At 35.7% G+C, this 22,051-nt stretch overlaps 1 protein-coding gene and 1 long non-coding RNA gene across 2 annotated transcripts in view; both read left to right on the top strand.

Annotated features, from left to right (window-relative positions):
- LOC5568050 (nuclear pore complex protein Nup88) overlaps nt 1–22,051 on the top strand; it is a 274,497-nt gene that overhangs the window by 50,176 nt on the left and 202,270 nt on the right. The gene's annotated exons all lie outside the window — the stretch shown is intronic.
- Nucleotides 20,173–21,190, top strand: LOC110679517. The gene is made up of 3 exons (XR_002502548.1): nt 20,173–20,473; nt 20,536–20,637; nt 20,699–21,190. It is a non-coding gene; the product is annotated as an uncharacterized LOC110679517 (long non-coding RNA).

Raw genomic sequence — 22,051 nt, 5'->3', positions numbered from 1 at the left:
GAGAGTCGGCATTTCACAAATATTGCTACATTTTTTCGCTCAAGCTCTCTCAGGAGCATGCAAACATAATTTATAATGAAATGCTTTTTAATTTTTCAATTCATGAACTTTGATGGCAGCATACGAATGGGGAACAAATTGTAACGATGTAAAAGTTTGACGTTTGACTGGATTCAGTAAATGGGTCATTCCGTAGCAAGTGCCCGCAAAAAATACGAACGTGTAATCGACGATCATCGATTTCGACTAAATTTTGATCAAATTTTCAGTTACAGAGTAACGTAATTGTTGCGGCTAGAAGAATAAAGAGAAATTTACATTAAAGATTACAAAAATCGATGAGAAGATAATGAGATCAGTATAACAAAACCTTAATCATGTCAAAGTTTTACAAGGCTTCGATCGTTGTGGAACTCTCCGACTATATCTAAGAGTTACGTAAATTGTCTTCGCCATTGAATCAAACAGTATATGAAAATCAAACTTTGAAGTAGCGTGTTACTGTAGATTTGTACTCCCAATTCAAACTTTCAACATGAATTAGTGAGTCACTTTTTTCAATTGGTTATGAGAATTTGAACATTTCCTCATACTTAGGATGGACCTAAGTATCAATTATCGTCAAACAACTCATGACCAATTGAAATAAATGGCTCAATAAGTCATATTGAAGGTTTGAATAGGAGGTACAAAATCATAGATAGATGATCACGCAACTTCCAAGCTCGGGGTTATAGGGGGAATAGTTTTGCCGTAAAGATTTTTCACACATTTTTCAACAACTTAATACTTTAATACTTATTTTTTTTTAATAACATTTGCTTCAAATTCAATTTGATTGTTTTTGCGTCATTTGTTCATTATATGATTTCACAGCAGCTCTAAATATTGTGAACTTTGATTTGAACTATAAACTTCTATATAAAATATTTTTCTCGTGATTTTATATACATAGATGACCCGATTTTGTCAAAACGTTTTCCAGCTCTCCTTCAAAAAGTAACCAAGTTGTCAAAATTCTTTCTTCGTTATGTTATTTAATTGGGTTGAATAAGATTTGAAGAAAGTTTGATAATAAAACCGTGAAAAAAGTTCTCCGCATAAAAAGGTCTGACAAAATCGGGTCAGTACTGTACTCAGGTAACGATTGCTGTTCAAACGCTTCTCTAACTAAATCCAATCAGCCTTTGCTTGAACAAAAGCTGTGGATAGCCTATAAACCCGTTTATTCAGCTCCTAAACATCTAATTTTCGCGATTTTATTCAGTTTCCAGCTTAATTCAAATGTTTCAAAAGGCTGCATATGCGCTTATAGACAGGCTTTATTTTGCACGGGTAGAAATCAGAATCCAAAAACAAGATTATGACTCATGATATTATGATTTCAGAGTGTTTTCATCTTATGAATCATGATTCAAATTTCAAAAATGCTGAGTTGCGCATCCGTTTATGACCGACAAAATACAGAAAAAAAACACTACACCGAGATTCGAACCAAGAACCTTCTGATTGAAAGCCACGTACTCTGCCACTAAACCACTTCGTCATCTTGAAGCACGGGTGATCGATACGAATGAGTTGAAGCAAAGTGCACCGCTTAGTGGTTTCACCCTGGGTGTTACGCTTATGAAGATTCATGTTTATGACTCCAGGAACCATGATTTGTGATCCTACAGTGAAACCTCCATGAGTCGATATTGAAGGGACCATCGACTCATGGAAATATCGAGTCATGGAACAGAAATCCTTTGGAAAGCTGTTTCAAGGGACCATCATAGTAACCATGAAATTTGGTTTCTAGTATGGTTCCATGAGTCGATATCGAGTCATGGAACATCGACTCATGGAGGTATTACTGTAATATTATGACCTAACCAATTTATGAGTTTCATGATTTGGGGATCGGATTTTTTCCCGTGTGCTCATCTTGATCGGATAGATGGAGAAAAATCGTACGTTTACAACAATTATGAGTTAGCATTCGATGTGCATTGTATAATCCGTGGCTGAGAGAGTGGAGAGGAACGTTGGCTCTAACCCAATGCACATCTTTCATTTGACAGCTCTTGCTTACTGCGAAGTTCTTCAAACACACCATCATTGCTGTTGGGATGAACTGAGGTTGATTGCTCCGTTAATGCTTTCGCTTTCCTTTTTGCTCTTTTAGGCAGGGAGATGCAAAGAGACAACGAAGAGCTGTTAGCTCTTCCCCGAACTGAGAAATAGAAAAAACGCTCTCCTTCGAGCTGAAAAAGGGGAAAACAATCTCTTTTCTTTGGAGCGCTTAGGTTGTCAAAACAAACTCTTCACTACTGTGGGAATGAAAATGAGCAAACACAAACGTGTAAACTCTTCATCCCGCAGATTTGATTTAATATGCCTGGATAATAGAAATAATAAACCATAGAAGAAGAGTTTGACACTTATGTACCCAACATGTTCCTGAGCAAGAACAAAGGGAACACCAGCGACATTCGTCCTCTATAGTTTTCTATCTCTATTGTCTGGATGGACATCCGGTCTATTCCGAACAAAATACATTCTATTAGGAAACTTCTTTACGTGCACGAATCTTTCGGAAAAAGTGAAACCTGTTCAAGTTCTTTCGCTGAACGGGTTGTTTCCACACATGTATGCTTTTGAGCGTATACAGATTACTAAGCTGTGAATGTTTGTGGGACCTTAGTTATATGGGATTTGGTTCAACAGTGGCAGTTGGACAGATTGAACGCACTCTAGTGTTTTACGACGGCATGTTTTGTTTTGCGCGTCTAAATTTCACGTTCTAATTTACATATTTTTCTCTCGTTTATTCGAAGTACGGTATGTTTGTTTTTGTTCGATTTACGCGTTTTGATCTGTCGCATGTCGTGAAACTACGTGCATTCTTAATTCTAATTTTCTGGTCGATTAATACGCAGCTAATAGTGTCTTGTATTCAATGTAGACTATTTCCCTTTTTTCTTCGTTCTTTTTTGAGTTTTTTTTAATTACTTGATGACCCTGAAGGGTTCGGTTCTGCCAGTTTTCTGAACAACCGTTTTCGAAGTGTAATCAACTAAACTGTAAATAAAACGTTTGTTTTCCTCATTTAAATTCCGGCATTGAAATGATTATATTATTTACACCTATCCACAACCAGCTTTTCAGGCGAATCCTGACCTGACCTTATACCCCTCGCAACCCCCAACTCCGTGGCACTTACGAGGGCGTCGCTGAGTCGGTGGCCTCTTACTAAGTACACAGAAAAAATCCGTTCTCGTATCCGTGAACAACAGACGTGAATTCGTCAACAAGTAAAAATACACCGTGAACTAGATCATGTTTTTGCGTAAACATGATGGTAGTTCATGGTATATTTTTGACAGTTCACGTTTTCCAGAACTCTTTTTTGAGCGTGTAAGTGCTACATCAACATCTCGCGAAACATTACTAAAGGACCTATGTACAAATGAGAGATTCTCTTCTCTCTCGGTCTCTTTCAATTATAACAGTGGAATACTAAAGCTTTTGCAATGTTTTTCACTACAGATCGAAAGGCAATTTTCTTGACTAGCGTTTCATACAAAAAACGCAACAGAAGAGGTTAATGTGACTCAGTTATTGATCAAAGAGAAAGTAAACAAAGAGAGCCTCTCATTTGTACATAGGTCCTTTAGTAATGTTTCGCGAGATTTCCTTACTCTATCTCAAGTTACGGCAAAGATGGGCGTGACCAGGAATAGCAATATTCATGAATTTGGTAATGTAAACCGTAAATACGTACACGCTAACGCTATATGTATCTTGTTAACTTCCCAGTGAACCACTTATCGTATTGAAATGTGCGTTCGAAAGCACATATAAGTACGTCAAAAAACAAAATCACACAATATAGTAGCTGTTTCTGAATATTGTCATAATTTTACTGTAGAAAATTATCAAATGATCATAATAACATTTATCGTGTTAAGTTTTTAATAGTGTACTTCAGGTAGCACTGTATGTTACCCTACATCAGGGGTAGCATTGAAATAGTTATTTATGCAACAAGTTGTACATTTATCCAACGAGGCTCGCCGAGTTGGATAAATACAACGAGTGCTGAAAAAAATCGAGTTTTGCCACGAGTTGCATACAACTTTTTTTGCTATTACGAAAAACTCCGTTTGAGCTGGATCATTTCCAAAAGCACAAACATTTCAATAGAAACCACGTGGGCATACATCCACGCGTAGTATCATTTCAGTATTTTTCAATCGCGTAGGCTGCGACTTAGTAGTAACTACGAATGTCACAAATTTTCTCGTTCATAGACCTATATTCCCTATTGGAGGACAGAACAGGTAAGACGACGCGTACAGTAGTGGATTCTGCTGCTACCTCTACGAATTCTGGACGATCCGTTCCCAAACCAGTATTGTCGGTCAATCGTTGGAAAATGCAGTTCGCTGGTAACGGATTCGCTGCGTCGGAAGTAGGATGCATTAGTGCATATCCGGATGCGAATCGAATGCACCACTTACGATGTAGGGTATCTCGCATAAATTTTGAGAAAATCCAACTTCGGCGAGAATCCGATTCAAAGTTTTTATCGCCCCGACAATATCACCAGTCTTGCATCAGTATCGCACATCAGGTATAGAATCAGATCGTCCCCTTAATGCTACAACTAGATAACTCGAAAATAAAAATTTTGAGATGTGCAACTTTGAAAGTATGACCGTTTAACAAGGTGATGGTTAATCGCAGAGATTATGATTGAAAAATAGCATCAAGGGGACGAGATGCTATAGCAGAATAGACTGGGATATTTGACGGACGCTTCCAAAACAGTACTGAAAAGTTCTACTTTTCAGCACCGAAAACAGTGCTGAAAAGTAGTACTTTTCAGCATTGTTTTTTTTTTTTTTGTAGGAAAAGTAGGCCATTATGTAGTGCAAATTATCAATGACAAGTTGAATAATTTGCAACGGAATCGCAAAAATGTATATTTTTCGCCTCTCCTGATCCCAGAGAACCAAATAAGGTACCCCGGGGCAAGTGAGAATACGGGGTAAGTGGGACCTTCCGTCATAGCTCGTTTAGGAAAAGTTTTTCAAGGGGGGTTGCTTCTAGAAAGTTGAAGATACAATAATAAGGAACGTATTTAGTACAAACAATTTCGTTATTTTTATTACCATGTGCTCCTTGTAACAGTTGTCAGCTCAGCGTCATTTTCAACTTGCATGATAAATTGTGACACGTTTCACGTTCTGCATTGGCTCGCAAAAAATAATTTTGTCATAAATCAAATTACCATCGGTAAGTTACATCTTTAAGTATTATTACAAGCTGCTTACGGTAAACAGGTATTTTCTTTTCATTTCATATGAAAATTTCTATGGTCTAACTTATCCCAAAATATCTTAATACCCGGGGTAAGTGGGACCTATCAAAACAAGCACCACAATTTAAACTTTTCCTACACGTTTCAAACATTTTCTTAGAAAGTAGCATTAAAACATTCAAACGAATGATATTTATCCAAAAAAAAAATCGATCTTATATTACGTAATTGCTGAAAAGGACGAAAAAATGCAAAATTTTTTTTAATATTTTTTTATTTTATTTTTTCTGAAAAACGAATTCAAAATTGAGCGGAGTTAGAAATAAAATTTAAAATACATCATGAGAACAATTACTTTTCTATTTTTATTGAACTTTATTTGCTATTCCTACCAAAATCAGTAGTTGCAGAAAACATTTCCATCCCATAAAATGTGTTCTGCCATGCATAACAATTATAATAGAACATATTCAAAAATTCGTCAATTATTGATAGTTTACTTGCTGCATTTCAATTGATTACTTAAAAATGTTATATTTTAAAAAAGTGAACATGCTTTTTGTGAGAAATTTTCAGGTAAAATTTAATGCGATGTGACATTTTATTAAATGAGGGGGTTTCTTCCTAAAACGTTACGTATTTTATGGTTGATCCTTTATGTACATGAAATATGTACTCAAAATAAAATATCTTTGATTTATCAATCCTATTATTGCAACGGTTGACTTACTGTTGTGATTTTACGCACAAAACTGGGTGTGTCCCCCTTGCCCCGTTTAGCGAGGCAACTGCGTCTAATGGCTCATGTACATCTTTCTTCTAAGGTTTTCACAATTTCGAAATTATTCGATCAAATTCATGCACACACCAGCAAATATGTTGCCACAATGTGACCGTGTTGTTGGATTTGTAAAATATTGACATTTGAAAATTATTCTGAACAATTTGTTTGAACTATCGTTATTTTATGTCCCACTTGCCCCGCGGTACCTTACTGATAAAATTAACCTTCCAGTCGTCGTGCGCTTTGCCACCATCAGAACCACCACGCTGCTGTTGGGAACGTAGAGCGAAGTTTTTCCACCAGTGTTGTACAAAATACAACAGCGCGACGACTGAAGTGTTAATAGCGCTTGGTGTTCTTTACGTCGCTATTAGGGTACTAGATGGTTTGTTGCAAGTTACCCCGTTTGACGGTACATCGATTTCAATGAATTTTTAGTCATCTTATATAAACTACAGTCAACTCTCTATTACTCGATAATGAAATGACCTTCGAGATGTTCTCTAAACAAATATCGAGTAAGGGAGAGTTGTCTGTATTTGTTGACTATTTATGTATTTTAGAGTATTAATTGAACCTGGAATTATTTGCAAAACCTGGATAAACCTGTAAATATCAGGGAATTTCATGTCTGAAAATGAGTAGACACCCTGACTTGGTCTCTATTTTAATGCAAGTCTCTTGTGTTAATGGTAGGTCTCTAAAGTCTCTTTTTCAACCAAAATGGTCTATAAAGTCACTAAATTCTGATTCGAAATACCTGATCCCGAATTTGATTACTCTGAAAATTTCCCAAAATGCTGGCCATGATTTTTTTTAGAGATTTTTCCAGTAGTTACTATAACAGATCTTCCAAAAATTCCTGCAAGAGTTTTTTCAAAAACTTCTTCTTCTTCTTCTTCTTTCATTACCGACATTTTACGCTGAAATAGTGCATTCATGCCGGGCATAAAAATACATTTCAAAAAAAACTTCATACAATTTTCAAAAATTTACTATTTCCTAATATTTTTTGCAATCGCTTATCTTGCCTTTTCAAGAGTTTATTTCATAGTTTTTGAAGAAATTCGTTAATGGTTTAAAGGAAAACCCCTACAAAAATTTATCAAGTAGTTCTTACGCTGATTTTTAGTTATTTCTCCAACTATTTTCATATGAATTCCTTCGTGAATTCGATTTATCTCAAGAATTGCTATAAAGCTCTTCTTCTCCTTATTCTTCTTCATGGTATTACGTCCTCACTGGGACAGAATCTGCTTCTCAGTGTAGTGTTCTTGTGAGCACTTGCACAGCTATTAACTGAGAGCTTTTATTGCCAATGTTGCCATTTTGCATTCGTATATCGTATTGCAGGTACGATGATACTATATGCCCAGGTAAGTCAAGGAAATTTCCATTACAAAAAGATGCTGGACTGACCGGAAATCGAACCCAGACACCTTCAGCATGGCTTTGCTTTGTAACCGCGGACTCTAACCACTTGGCTAAGAAAGGCCCCTCTAAGTTCTTCCATGGATTATCTCCTGCTTCAAATTTCTTCCATGGATTATTCTAGGAAATCTGTCTAAAATTTGTCCATAGTTCTACAATAAACTAGACCAGTGGTTCAGCATTAAGTTCCTCTACCAACTACCGTTAAACTAAACGTTACATATACTTCGTAATTGGATTAAATGGACAAATTGATGTAAAATTTGCGAAAAAAAATCACGTCTTCTCGGTGAGAATCGAACTCACGATTTCCTGTCACTAAATAGGGCGCCACGAGAGTATTCATCGATGAAGAGTTATCCTGAATTCGATTTTAACTCAATAAGCACGTGGTCCTCTTTCCGAAAAGCGCACCTCTTTTGGGAGAATTAGATGTCCATCCAAACACAATGCATTCTAAAAAAAAAAAAAAAAAAGACAATTTACACCGTCTTCAGCACATAAGCTGCACAGACTGAACGATCACTAACATTAGGCAACGGACAACACGAAACACCCAGTAGCTCAGCGATGAATTTTTCGTTTGATGAAAAGTTTCCACCGACTGGAGCGGGAATCGAACCCACACCCCGTGGCACAATACGCCTAGACGACTGACGCCGCTAACCGCAAGGCAACAATGCATTCTATTGTCTATGCGATGTCTAGCCGAGAGCGCATTATTTATTAGGTATTGAAAGACCCCACACTACTCGCCAACGACGTGCTGAGCGAGATTTGTATAGTGCGGGCTCCTGATTGGGTCGCGACGTTCTCCTCCAGAAATAAGACAAAAAAAATCTTCAACATTTTATCAACGGATTACACCCGCAGTTCTTCAAAATAATTCACGAGTAATGTTTAAAGTAAAATCTCAATGGGTTCTTTAAAATTCCATTTGAGGTTTGATACCAGCAAATACTATTACGAAATCCTAGTGAAATCAATTAAAAAAGGAGGCTGTAAAAAATAATAAATGAATTAATTTGTGATGATTATGCATTGAGGAATACAGAAGACACAGATATTGACACAGATATCAGACCCTTTTCTTTGAAACTATTGCTCACTGATCCAAATGATTCCATATTCTAGCAGATCTGCATGGATGGTACTAGAATCTATGCCTTATTAGATTCCTTCATTGTTTCTGTATAAATTAACTGTTCAATAGAATTAACGTTGCAAAATTCTGCGTTCCACCCAAGTGTAGCACGGATTTCCACTTTACCGTAGATCCAAACGCTTGCAAACTAGCGCAGGAAAATTTCCTCTCTAGTGTTTGGCAGCAGCGTGTGGTTACACCACCGCCACAGAGGAGTTTCAACGATTTACGATTATAATTATTACCGGTGGCGGCCTACCACCTCCCAGGAACCACATTCGACCGAACCCAACCCAACCGAACAGCATGGCGGTTCAAAGCGAGAGGTCTTGATGCGATACAAGAGCCCACTTCCATACATACTCGTCCGTGCAACAGGAATCGGATTTGTACGTTTACCGTTCCATTTCAGATGTGTACTTTTTTTGTGTCGCTAGCAAACTGCTTCCTGATTTTTCAAACGCGATTCCGATCCGCGAGAAAAACCTCGCTTTGGGAACGAAAAAAAAATCCTCCACCCGGCGAAGAAAGAAAACAAAATTCACCATTTGATGTTGCACACCACACGTTCACAAAACCCCCTGAAGAGAGCCTCGCCGCGCCACTTAAAAGTGCAGTCAGAACAGGTATAATTCGTATTTCAATTTTCCTCCTTTCCTGGCGAAAGAAAATCCTCCCGGGTGGGTCACGACTACTATGGCGAACATGTGTGCTTCAGGGCGAGAATTTATATAGAAAAAAAATAGGAAACCGCAAAAGAGCAAAATTGCCGCTTCAATGAGTTCGTTCGTCTTTGATTTTCATTCCGTTGCGCGGCCTCAAGTGGTCTGCCGTATGCCAAGCTGAATCACTTTGAAGAAATCTTTGATTTCGCTGTTTTTTTTCGCACATTAAAGGTGCGAAAAAAGTGTGTATTGTGATGAAATGGACTAAACGTGGAGATGGGATGAAGTTGGGAGGACCAAAATCCAAATAAAATTAAATTTATTACCCGCAGGACTTTTTGAAAAATTCTTGCATAATGGAATTCCTGAAATAATCCCTGGATGTATATTTGGAAGAAATCATTGAGAAATACCTAAAAGAATCTTTAGTGGAAATTCAGGATGAATCCCTGGTGGAATCTGTGGAAGAATACCTGTTAGCAGAGGTAAACAGTGTGTTGAACACCTTGTAAAATTATCAAAGGAATCTAAAGTTAAATCCTTGGAAAAATCTCTGGTGGAATTCCTAAAGGAATCTTTGAATTCCTGGAAAAATCTCTGACAGAAATTCTTAGGGACCCCGGGAAGAATATTTTCGATACACATTTTTCAGCTCATGTTTGTATTTTTAGATGTATATATTTTTTCAATTGGTATAATCTCCTACAAAAAGGTCGAACTTAAATTGCCAGATGGAACATTTTTCCTTCTTTTTTTAAAAACAATGGTCCATTTGCTCTTTGACAAGCCCGTCCCTTTCTCACATTTGTAACATTCTGCATAATAGCTCTCTTTCTCTCTCTCTCTGCGTCATCTTGGATTACGACATCAAACATTATTGGGTCGTTCTACCTATCACCAGAATTGAATAAATTGACTTGATCCATACGGTCGGTCCATCCTCATCTATCACTAAATAAAACTTCCAAGGTAGCTGTGGGAAATGCAGAAGATTCTCAGATCTTCTAGTAACAATGGCTAACTAATTAACATTCCTTCCTCTCCCCTATGCTAGTGTGGTTGCACATTGACGATAGTAAAAAGCTTAACTCATAAAAGCCCGAGATATACATTAAAATTTTTAATGGCTGCAACTCGGAGACTAGTAGATTAATTAAGTTTGAAATAAATTTTGAAGTAATTGTGGTTAGTTGGTCCTAAAATCCTTTGGTGATACATCCTCTCTGACCCCTCCCTCTTTTCTAGGTAAAGAAAAAAGTGTGGTCGTGAGGGGTCCAAAATTGGCCTCAAACGGATATTTCAACATCCAGTTGAGCTAGAACGATTGTGTCATCGGCAGGTATTGAATCCTGAGAAAATTGAGAGAATCTCTCACTTATCGCTCTCTGTAATAATAATGATGTACAGCACATTGTGAGAGACTGTTTATAGTATACTGCTACAACACTGATTAGCACGGAGGAATAGCAGTGCATGTTGATGAAACCGCTCCAAACAAGCTCCAAATCCGGGGGACACTATTGAAATCATATGTTAGGGGATTGTTTATCGTGTCAGTAAAATAAACCCGCAATGGTAAACAAGTGAGAAAACTGATTTAATCATCGCTCTCTCATTAGGGCTCTTGTTCGCTGCTCTCATTCATCCAGGGTGTCCATCCATCCGGGAAATCCGGGAAAACCGGGAAAAACCCGGGAATTACAAATGACCGGGAAAAATACGGGAAATACCCGGGAATTTGATGAACACCCCGGGAAAACAAAACATAAGACTACCGGTTTATTTAAATTTTAAGTATTATGGGGTAAAACTAGAATTTTTAACAAGGATTATTTTTTGGTGAGGTGATAGAGAGATACTTAACGATTAGGATCTTTGAAAATTTTTTAAAGGAGTAGTTCAGGGTTTCTGACAATGCACATTGGGGAATTCTGAACCCAAAGGTGGAAACAATTGATAAATTCCACAATAGAGAGATAAAAAATAAGTTTTATAGCTCATTCGAAAGGAAATTTTCTCAGGAATCGATTGGTGATGGATTCATGCATGTGGGGCCACTCTGGGATAAGCTATGGTGCCCGTTTTGCCCCAATTCCTTGAAAATTTTAGATTTTCATGTTGTTTTGAGTAAAACTATTTTATTGTGGAGATTATTTCCCATGAAATCCATCATTTCTAGTCCATTCAACAATGTTTCACAGAGAACGTTATAAAAAATGGAAATTTAGGGGATTATGGGGCCAAATGTACAATGAAATATTTTTGAAGAGGAATTTTTGTTTTAAATTTTTTCAACGTGTTTTTTTTATTGAAATAAATTCTAAAATAGTCAAATAATCATGAATATAGCTTGCAGAAATAAGTTGTAGTAAAATTTGTAGAATATGTATGATAATTATGTATGCTCTATGCAACATATTGTGAATAATTTACCTTCTTATATCACAAATTCCAAACATTTCCAAACGATGTGCGATAGTTTTGGTAAACGATATTTATCTAAATGATCGATTGCCGTTAGCCTCATTGATAGGAGATAGTGGGAGCATATAGTTTTTTGGTTATTTTTGCCCCAATTCCCCTAAAAACGATTTCTTTCGTAATTAATTCAACTTTATTTTCCCAAATCAAATTTATTGTGTACTGAATTGTTTATTCTGTATCTGATACAACATTTAAATCATAAAACATAGGAGATTTTGGGGATCTTTTACCCATAAACAAAAAAATAACCAAATAAAAAAAAAATCAAAAATGAATCTATCAAGAAATCATCAGCCGTTTTTTCTGATTGCAACAAATTACTCAGGATCTGGTTAGTTATTCAATCATCACTGTAGCTATTTCGTGAGAGACAAATTGCATTTTACAAGAAATTATTCGGGAAATAATTTTGTCTTTTTATGGATATTTGGTATTCAATATTCCAATTGCCATCATACACTACAGAAAAAGTTATCATAAAAGTGATAATGTAGTTGTTAATAATGCTCAATTCAAGATTTTTCCAAAAACGATCATTCATTTCATTAGTATAATTTATAGTTACTATGTTTGTTATGTTGTCTCTACAATTGCTGTTAACAGATTGCTTGTTGGTTGACATCAATGTTCCTCATGGTGAACCATACTTTGTTAATATTGTAAACAGTAATTATGGTTACATCTGTTTGACTTAATTTCAAGCATGTTCAAGAGCCTTCCAAAATGCATAACAAAATTATGGGTGAAAATATGAAAAAAATCCATGAGCTCGGCTAGGATTTGAACCCAGGACTCTTGTATGCTAGACGAGCGCTTTACGGGCTCGGTAGCTTAGTTGGTGAAGCGCTCATCTGGCATACAAGAGTCCTGGGTTCAAATCCCAGCTGAGCTCGTGGATTTTTTTCATAATTTCACCCATGGTTTGTCCATCTTTACCACGCGTAATGAGTTAATTAATTAAATAACCATGCGGATTGGATTACCGAACAGCTCAATATAAGCGTCAATTTATTTTGAATTAAGCATTATTAACTACAACATCTTCAATCAAAATGTGCCATATTGAAATATATGGAAGACTTTGTTTGTTTATGATCACTTTTTCAGTAGTAGGGTGCAGGCAGAGCTACTTGGGCACTTCCACGCAATTTTATTCTCATGAAATTTCTTCAAAATGCAATTTCATTCTCATGAAATTTCTTGAGGTATGATTGTGTAACTAATTTAATTCTGAGTGATTTGTTTCAATCAGAAAAAAAAACTGCAGATGGTTACTTAATGGATCCATTTTTGAGTGTTTTTATTTGTTTTTTTTTATTTGTGTGTAAAAAATCCCCATAATCTCCTATGTTTTAGGATTTAAATACTGTATCAACTACTGAATAAACAATTTAGTACATAATAAATTTAATTCGGAGATATCTGTTCAATTAATTATGAAAGAAATCGTTTTTAGGGGAATTGGGGCAAAAATAGCCAAAAATCTATATGCTCCCACTATCTCCTATCAATGAGGCTAACGGCAATCGATCATTTAGATCAATATCGTTTACCCAAACTATCGCACATCATTTGGAAATGTTTGGAATTTATGATATAAGAAGGTAAATTATTCACAATATGTTGCATAGAGCATAAATAATGATCACACATATTCTAAAAATTTTAATACAACTTATTTCTGCAAGCTATATTCATGATTATTAGACTATTTTAAAATTTATTTCAATATAAAAACACGTTGAAAAAATTTAAAACAAAAATTCCTCTTCAAAAATATTTCATTGTACATTTGGCCCCATAATCCCTTAAATTTCCATTTTTTTATAACGTTATCTGTGAAACATTGTTGAATGGACTAGAAATGATTGATTTCATGAGAAATAATCTCCACAATAAAACAGTTTTACTCAAAACAACATGAAAATCTAAAATTTTCAAAGAATTGGGGCAAAACGGGCACCATAGCTTATCCCAGAGTGGCCCCACATGCATGAAACCATCACCAATCGATTCCTGAGAAAATTTCCTTTCGAATGAGCTATAAAACTTATTTTTTATCTCTCTATTGTGCAATTTATCAATTTTTTCCACCTTTGGGTTCGGAATTCCCCAATGTGCAATGTTCTTGGCGAGATACTTGTTCGATTTCCATTTGACATCATGGCATATGAAATCTTTGCGGGAATCCTAACGAAAATCTAACCGATATTCGACCAGTATTTAAACATTCTTTCTGAGAGATCACTGAAATGGTTATTAGTAGATTGCTTATAAGATTTTCAGTAGATTCTAGAAAAGGTCTTTGGCTAATTTTGCTTTAAATTCGTAGATGTTAATGTCCCTCTGACATTTGGATAAAAATATATTTTTTTAATATTATCCGTTCAATGTTTTTCTCACAGGAGCTCTTTTTACTCAAAATTTCAATCACAAACCACATAGTAAATGTTCATTCAAACAGCATAAATGCTGATACATATTTTTTAAATAGCAGTTTCCTGAGAAAAATCATATTAATTCATTGTAAATTTAAGAAAAAAAAAACAAATGAATTTATATGATTTAAAATTGTTTTATTGAAAATTTACACTAAGATATTTTCTTGAGGAATGCGCAGAAAATTACTGACATATTTTTGATTTTCCTCGGTGGATTTTTACTTATTGTACCCAAATCCTTGGCGCAACTCGCATAAAGTTAACTGGATTTCTATTTGATTCCTTGTGAGATTTTAACATATTCCTGCAGCAGTACTTCTTGGGAAGATTCTTGAAGGCTGACTAGATTTTCTGATAGTTCCAGGTGAAATTCATCCCACGGTATACAATGGGCTATGAAACCCATTAGAAAGTGTCTTGAAATATTCACAGAAGCCGCCAAAGTTGATGCCTGCTATATTCCTTACAATATCTTCCAAAAATTGCCTGGCAAAAATATCTTCACGGGTAGATCCATACAGAAGACCATAGAAGATATTATATGGAACGTAGACGTGATCTATGTGAGACCCTGTCAAGGATACCTATTGATGAATGTAAAATTTTTCGAAGGATTTCCCTAAACCGCTAATTAGGTCCCTCGCCAAGGTGGTAATCACGAAGCATCTTACGCGTGTAAATCAGCGCAAAACAAACACGACAGACTCGCGAACAAACTTGATGAGAGTAGGTTTGCACCCGCCGCCACGGGAGAACATACCAGAACAAATATTAAAATGTTCGTGAACATTTACTCGCGTGCAACTAAACAAAGTGAGATTTATTATGGTTTTGACAGACAAATCAAGTGTACATCCAGCAAATCGACAGTAAACTACAAGTTTGTAATAAAAGTCCCTTGAAGTCTAGAAAACTCAGAGGCATTTACTACCAAAAGCCCAATTGACTTCGAACAGCTCCGAATACGTACACGAAAAGAATTATCATCGACAGTTTACAGCACTTTTATACTCGCGAGTATTTTGCTTGTTTTTGTTCTGGTTCAGCAGACATGTTCACCACCTTTATCACTGGTTCATTGACAGTTATTTTTCAATGTCATTGATCATAGACAAATCCTTTGTGAGATCTATTTAGATATGCTGGGAAAAACGAGAAAGAATATGTTTTTGTAATTGTAGTTAATTGAATCTGATCCTTTTTCTGATCTGCATTTAAGTCACCTATACTGAAAACCAATTAAATCTTTTTTATTTATTTAACAAAAAAAGATTTCTACAATTTTTGTTTGCAGGGGTCCGCGGGATATTTGTAGAACTTGAAAGGGGCCACAGCTCCAAAAAGGTTGGGAACCACTGGCCTAGACGGTTCTTATAAGGCCTCTGACGAGATTTTGTATAGATTTCTGCAGATTGACAGCGAATTCCTTCAATAATCCAAAACAAATGCTTTGGATAGTTCTTTGATGAATAAATAAATAAAGATGTCCTTTACTGCCCATAACTGCATAACAGCCTCATTCGACAATTTTGACAAATTGGATTTAATACCATGGAGAGTCATCAAATGATAAAAACTTTCGATCAACTTAAAAAAAATCTGTGAGATTGTTCTTGAAAATTCGAAAAAAATACCAAGTTGTTTTGTTACATTGGTAATTATAACCGCATAACAGTCACATTGAGATTATAAATGAGCCTCGTAATGTAAAAGCAATGAAATATCTATCAGAATTATTTTCTGACTATTCACCTAGTATGCGATATGAATTGTACAAAGTATCAGCCTCAAATAAGCACTTTTGAGTTCCTGGTAATTTGTTGAAACTTTGGTTTCCTCCCATACTGCCATGAAATTGCACACTTGGTATTCAATTTACTCAATGCCTACTTTTGTTAAATGTTACAAATATGCAGTTATGGGCAGTTCAGGTATTCTTGGTAAGATTTTTTGTAAAGTATTTGACTAGATTGTTAATATGTTAATAAAATCTTTTGAAGATTATTTGGAAGATGCAATCTTGGATTTATGTGATAAGTTTTAGCCTGCTTCATAGAAGAACAATAACATGCATTTGGAAATATTGTTTCTGTTAAAAGATCTTTTCTTGGATCCAACATAAGATTCATCACAGATCAATCATTTCTCCATAAATCAGGCATAAGCCATGTCTAACGCATAATTCTTAAGGCATTCTTAGGGGGTAATAGGTTGGCTATTGAACTTTGCTCTTTTGTGAAAGTTTAGATGCACAAAGCAGGCATTTATATTATTTTATAATTTCTCTGAACTTCCTACGAATTCCAGGGGCACGGTGCTCCCCTGACCGTTATTATCTGAAAAAAATCTCCATCAAATCTGTGCTCACCAGTCGATTTCTATAGCTAAGCTGCATTCGACCTTGGCATTCGTCTTGGCAAAATTTTAAAAAAATCGTAGGGCCCGTTTTGAAGTTACGCCCTTTTGAATGTGTAAGTCCACTAATTCAAAGGAAATCTGAGATATTTAAACGAGTTTTCATTGGCCGTGATTATCAGAATAGTTGTGAATCAAAGTTGGTTTATATAATTATTACTAACTTCTGGGAGGAGTTTTGAACGAGAAGATAGACGAAATTTGGAGTTACGTCCTTTTGGAAGCGTTACCATTAAAACCACTAATTTCCAATAGATTAATTAGGCATTCTTATATCTTCGAGCATATTCAAATGTTTTCAATGACACATTGCACTTATATGCCGCCAAAGTATTTCACAATCAACTGATTTTCCATAAGCTAAAGCGATTTGAGGCATTACGGAGCTAATTTCATCATGTAACCAAATTAGTTCTTGTAGCATAATATTCAGGCTAGTTTGGTGAACCCATGTACTCACGATTTAGATTATTTTACATGCAATTGATTGATACCTGTTGTATACCGAAGCGAAGTATACGTCAAAGAATACTTTACGAGTTAAATTTTCGGTTATGACTAGCAATGTACGGAATAAAATAAAATAAACAATGTAGAAAACAGCGATACAAAATGGAAGAAAACAATGCAAAGTTTAGAACATCCGTTGTTATTTTGTTTAAAGGAGTTCAGAATTGTAGCATTTGCAGAGCCTAATTTTAAATGTTTGTCTTTGTCAACTTGGAAAACTTTGTGAAGCTTCCAAAGTATGATTTTTTTTTCGTTTGTGATGAGTCATAGCAGCTGATGAATCTTTACTTCACAAGCACAGTCTGCGATTGAATTCAAATAAAAGTTTACCTAGAAAGCTGTAGTTTGTGTAGGATTGAAACCATATTCTGGTAGGTAGACCAGCAGGTTATCAACAGGGCTACAGAACAATTTACGATTTTCCGAAAATTAAAACTGTAATTTACGTAAAATCCATGAACAACTCTGTTTTAACCATATGTTATATATCTTTTCAAAATCATACCCATTGATTTTGAATTCTTTACCCCGAATACCCAAAAACCATCTTTGCAAGTTCCAGTTTCTAGAATGGTATTACTTAGAATTCCTTTATCACGGGACAATGTCATGCAAGGTAATTATATATTCGGGACAATAGCATTCAGTGTAATAATGCGTTCAGGGTGATGTCACTCGGGTTTGTGTATATTTGTATATTTAGGTGGGTTAATGAAATTCGTAGTTAAGGTATAGAATCTTCTCAAGAGAGTTTGATTTTTAAGGGAGACATGTAACATAAAGCTCTGAAACTGTTATGATTTTAAATTAAATGAAACCAAATAAAAACGAACGTTTCTTACTTTTCTTAAGCATTTTTTAAATACTGAGGCTTTCTCTTCACGAGTTAGTATGAGAATGGATTGATTGATTTATACAATTCTTCCACTATTGGATTTATACAGAGCTCTTACGTGTTTGTGTAATCGAAAAGACCGACAAACCCAAAGGTAAAATAGTAGATTTTTGAAAAATATAAATGTAGTATTGTATGCTACAAATGATCACAAAAGTATTGACAGTGGTCTAGAGTTCTATAGTTTGACCAATTGTGCATTACTCAGCAATTTAAGTTTATGTTCTGAGGCAGTACAAAATTAGCCGCAATAGCCGGTAGCTTCTGCTTCTTCTTATTAGCATTACGTCCCCACTGGGACAGAGCCTGCTCCTCTACTTAATGTTCAATGAGCACATCCACAATTATTGACTGAGAGCTTTCTTTGCTAAAATTGCCATTTTCGTATCGTATATCGTGTGGCCGATACGATTATACTCTATGCCCAGGGAAGTCAAGGAAATTTCCATTACGAAATGATCCTGGACCGAAATGAAAATTGAATCCAAACATCTTCAGCATGGCTTTACTTTACGCGGACTCTAACCACCCGGCTAAGGAAGGCCCAAGGTAGCTAGTTGGGCTAGTTGGGGTTATGATTAATAATAATGACACGAAAATTGCTCCGTAATGCCTTACTGCGCTTGAACGTTTGAAAAAATAATCAATTGTGAAAGACTTTGGCGACATGTAAGTGTAATGTGTCATTGAAAACATTTGAACATGCTTGATGGAATGCCTGCTTAAAAAATGCCTAATCAGGGTGTCTACTACCTGGAAAAACCTGGAAAACCTGGAATTCTCAGGGAATTTTATTCAACCTGGAAAAAACCTGGAATTCTCAGGGAATTTTGACCAAACTCAGGGAAATAATTTTGAAACAATAATTCAAGGTAGTATATTGCCACGATTCACTATTTCGAAACTTTTGCACACTTTATTTAATATAAAAAATTTCGGCTGCGCCGCTTCAAATTCTACTTGTACGATTCAGTTCATTAATAAACTTGGAAATTTTCCGTGAAATGCTTTCAAATAATTCATCATATATTTATCATAATGTACTAAAATCATCGATTATTCGTAGTTCCGGAAAATATGTCTGTTTGTTGCAGGTCATGAATCTGCATGATTAAAAATTTCAAAGGTAGCAATAATATTACACAGCTTAACAAAGATAACATTTTTGCGTGTGTCAAAGATCAAATCATGTGCCTAGTAAATTTGGGGTTGATGAATTTTAAGCTGATTTCCAAAATGTTCCAGCACATTACAATTTTGAGCTACGGGTCCTCAAAGTTGTATAAAATACTTTTTTTTTAATGTTGAAAGTTAAACTATGATTGGAATAGGATTATGTCGGATTCAATTTGGTTTGAATGGACGAATAAGTGTTAAATAAATCGATAAATATGCCGCCATTGTCACACAAAATTACTCGTTCCTATTATAAGGCAAGATACCATACTTTTCTAATACAACAATAAATAACTTTTGAGCTTTGAAAGTATTATGGAATTTGTTCATATGTATTAAATTTGAATTCTGTAGTAATCTAAGCCAATAAATCTTCATATATGCTGGTTTTTGCATGTAAGTTGACTGTAGTCGTTAAACAATGCATTTCAACACCCAATATCGCAAAAACTAGAACATATTTTTAAAAACGACCATGGTTTCAGTAAGTCTAATTTAAGTGAATAGCAGTATTTTGATGCTTGAAACAAAGAAAATGTTCCGCAGTGTAATTGATTAATGTAGAAGATTGACGCATATACTAGTAAAATTAATACTTTTCAATGGAACTTCTGAATAGACCATTTTTTTCAGATCAGACTAGCTGTTTAGAGCCCCCTCAGAATGTTTTTTAAGCATTCCTGTTTTTCGTAGAAATTCCAATGAAATACAAAAAAAACATTTTATTTCCTTTGCAGAGTTGGTAGCAGGTCTCTTTTAAGAAACTTGTTGTCTATTTCAATGCAAGTCTTGAGAAAGTTTCTATTTTTGAAGGAAGATCTCTAATGTTTCTGTTTTAAACAAAATGGTCTCCAAAGTCACTATATTCATTATATTCCTTGCAGTTAATCCTGATGCAAAATTATACACAGTAACATTCATGGTGGTAAGCTCCATCGAGGATGATACTCCATTCACGTATTATCCTCGATTTTTTTAAGCACCGAACGGTATTATCCTTGATTTTAATCCCGGTATTAACTTTAGTGCGCTGATATTGGGGCACTAAAGTTAATCCGAGATTTTGTGTAAAGTGGCTGCGTGCTTGTAACAAGAATTCACGCACACCGTATTAGCATCGAAAACGTCAGAAGAAAATGATGATCAAAACAAAAACATCTGATAGCGGTCTCGTCGTTGAGTTGTAATTGTCGCTAGGAGTGCAGATTTTCTTTCTTCAGGTAAGTTTTTCAAGTAATTCTTGAGTAACTTTAAAATAAAATAGTTAAACCTTTCTTTGCAGCAACATAAAAGAATACTCGCCGGGTTGAGCAGGAATGAGCTGATGCAAAGGTTAAACGATTGGGCAAGTAATGTGGATACTAAAACATTAGCATCGGCACAGGTAAAAGAAAAGCTGGTAATGGAAATATACACCTATTCTAACGTTTATTGTCTGATTACAGTCGAACAAGCAAATGCAGTGCCTAATTCAAATAACGATCGAATCGTTGAAGATCCGTAAGAGGACGATCAGGTGAAGAAAATGTTCTGAGGTTATTGAACGGTAAACCTTCTGCTACACCTGGATCGAATAACTCGTCAAACAGGAAATGAGTATGCCACTTGAGCATCGAAATACGAATTCCAATCGACCTGTTGCTGAAGCATTTCAACGACGGTGACTGGATCATATTACCTCTATGAAAATTTGGCACCCTCAGGACGCCACTTCTTCCGGACCATATGATACGATGTCCAGAAAACGTACAGTAGCTGGATTCTGGAAGCTAATAGGTTAGTTTTAGCACAAATTGTATGCAACATTTATTATTGGAATAAAATTCGGGGTCATTTTGGGCACCGTAAAGAAGCGTAAACTTATTCTACGAATAGAATAATGTTTAGGTCTCGCAGCGAAGTGATAAATCTCGACTCGGAAGCGACGAGTCCCCGATTCACTTACGGGAAAGTGGAGCAGTTTGGCCACCTTAAGAAAAAGTCGATAAAAGTTCTGAAAATTTTCGCATAATTTACAGGGCTGGGAGCGAGTCACTTTTTAGTGACTTAGTCACTTTTTTGAAGCCAGTCACTTTAAAGGGCCTATTTTGTAAATCGAGCAGATTCATGTGACTCGTCTGTATTCATTGTCGATCAAAGCAAGCATGCATATTTCAGATGTCACCCGTCGACTCCCATAGTAATCCAGTCATATAGAGTGACAACTGTCGAAAAACTTGAGTGACAGAGCTGAGTCGAGCGAATTTTTCGGTCGACAGTGACTCCAGTCGAGTCATTTTGATCGACTCAACTTATAAAATAGACCCCTAAGTCTCTTTGTTCAAACCATTTCAACTAAAGGCATTTTTTCAACTATTTTGAGCTAAAATTTCGTGAGAAATTTATGAATCGTTCTTTTTTTATGTAGTTAAGTCATCACAAAACAACCTCAGTATCAAAATACCGTTTTGATTTGATTCATATTACGGATAGCTTCAAATTCCAGACCACTATACTTCGTATGGGGAACATTTCGCACGAAATGTTTCAATTTTTGCCGATCAAAAGTTCCTACTTTCGAGACTTGTTTTAATTGGCTTTCTCCACAGATAGGTTTTCATGCAAATTTTTTTTTTTTTTACTAGTTCGTTTATTTGGGGCTCAAATGCGTGTAACGCTTTACGGAGCCGAAGTTCATTTTTGTACTATTTACAATTTATTTACATTTTCATTACCAAAGTTAGTATGGGATGGAGCCAGGGTACTCGTGGCAACTCGAGGTTAATGGTCACAATTTTGAAAGGGAAGGACATGGTAAG

This window comes from Aedes aegypti, chromosome 3 (genome assembly GCF_002204515.2).
Source record: "Aedes aegypti strain LVP_AGWG chromosome 3, AaegL5.0 Primary Assembly, whole genome shotgun sequence".
NCBI lineage: Eukaryota > Metazoa > Arthropoda > Insecta > Diptera > Culicidae > Aedes > Aedes aegypti.
Note: the sequence above shows the minus strand (reverse complement) of the source record. Positions and strands in the feature narration are given on the sequence as shown.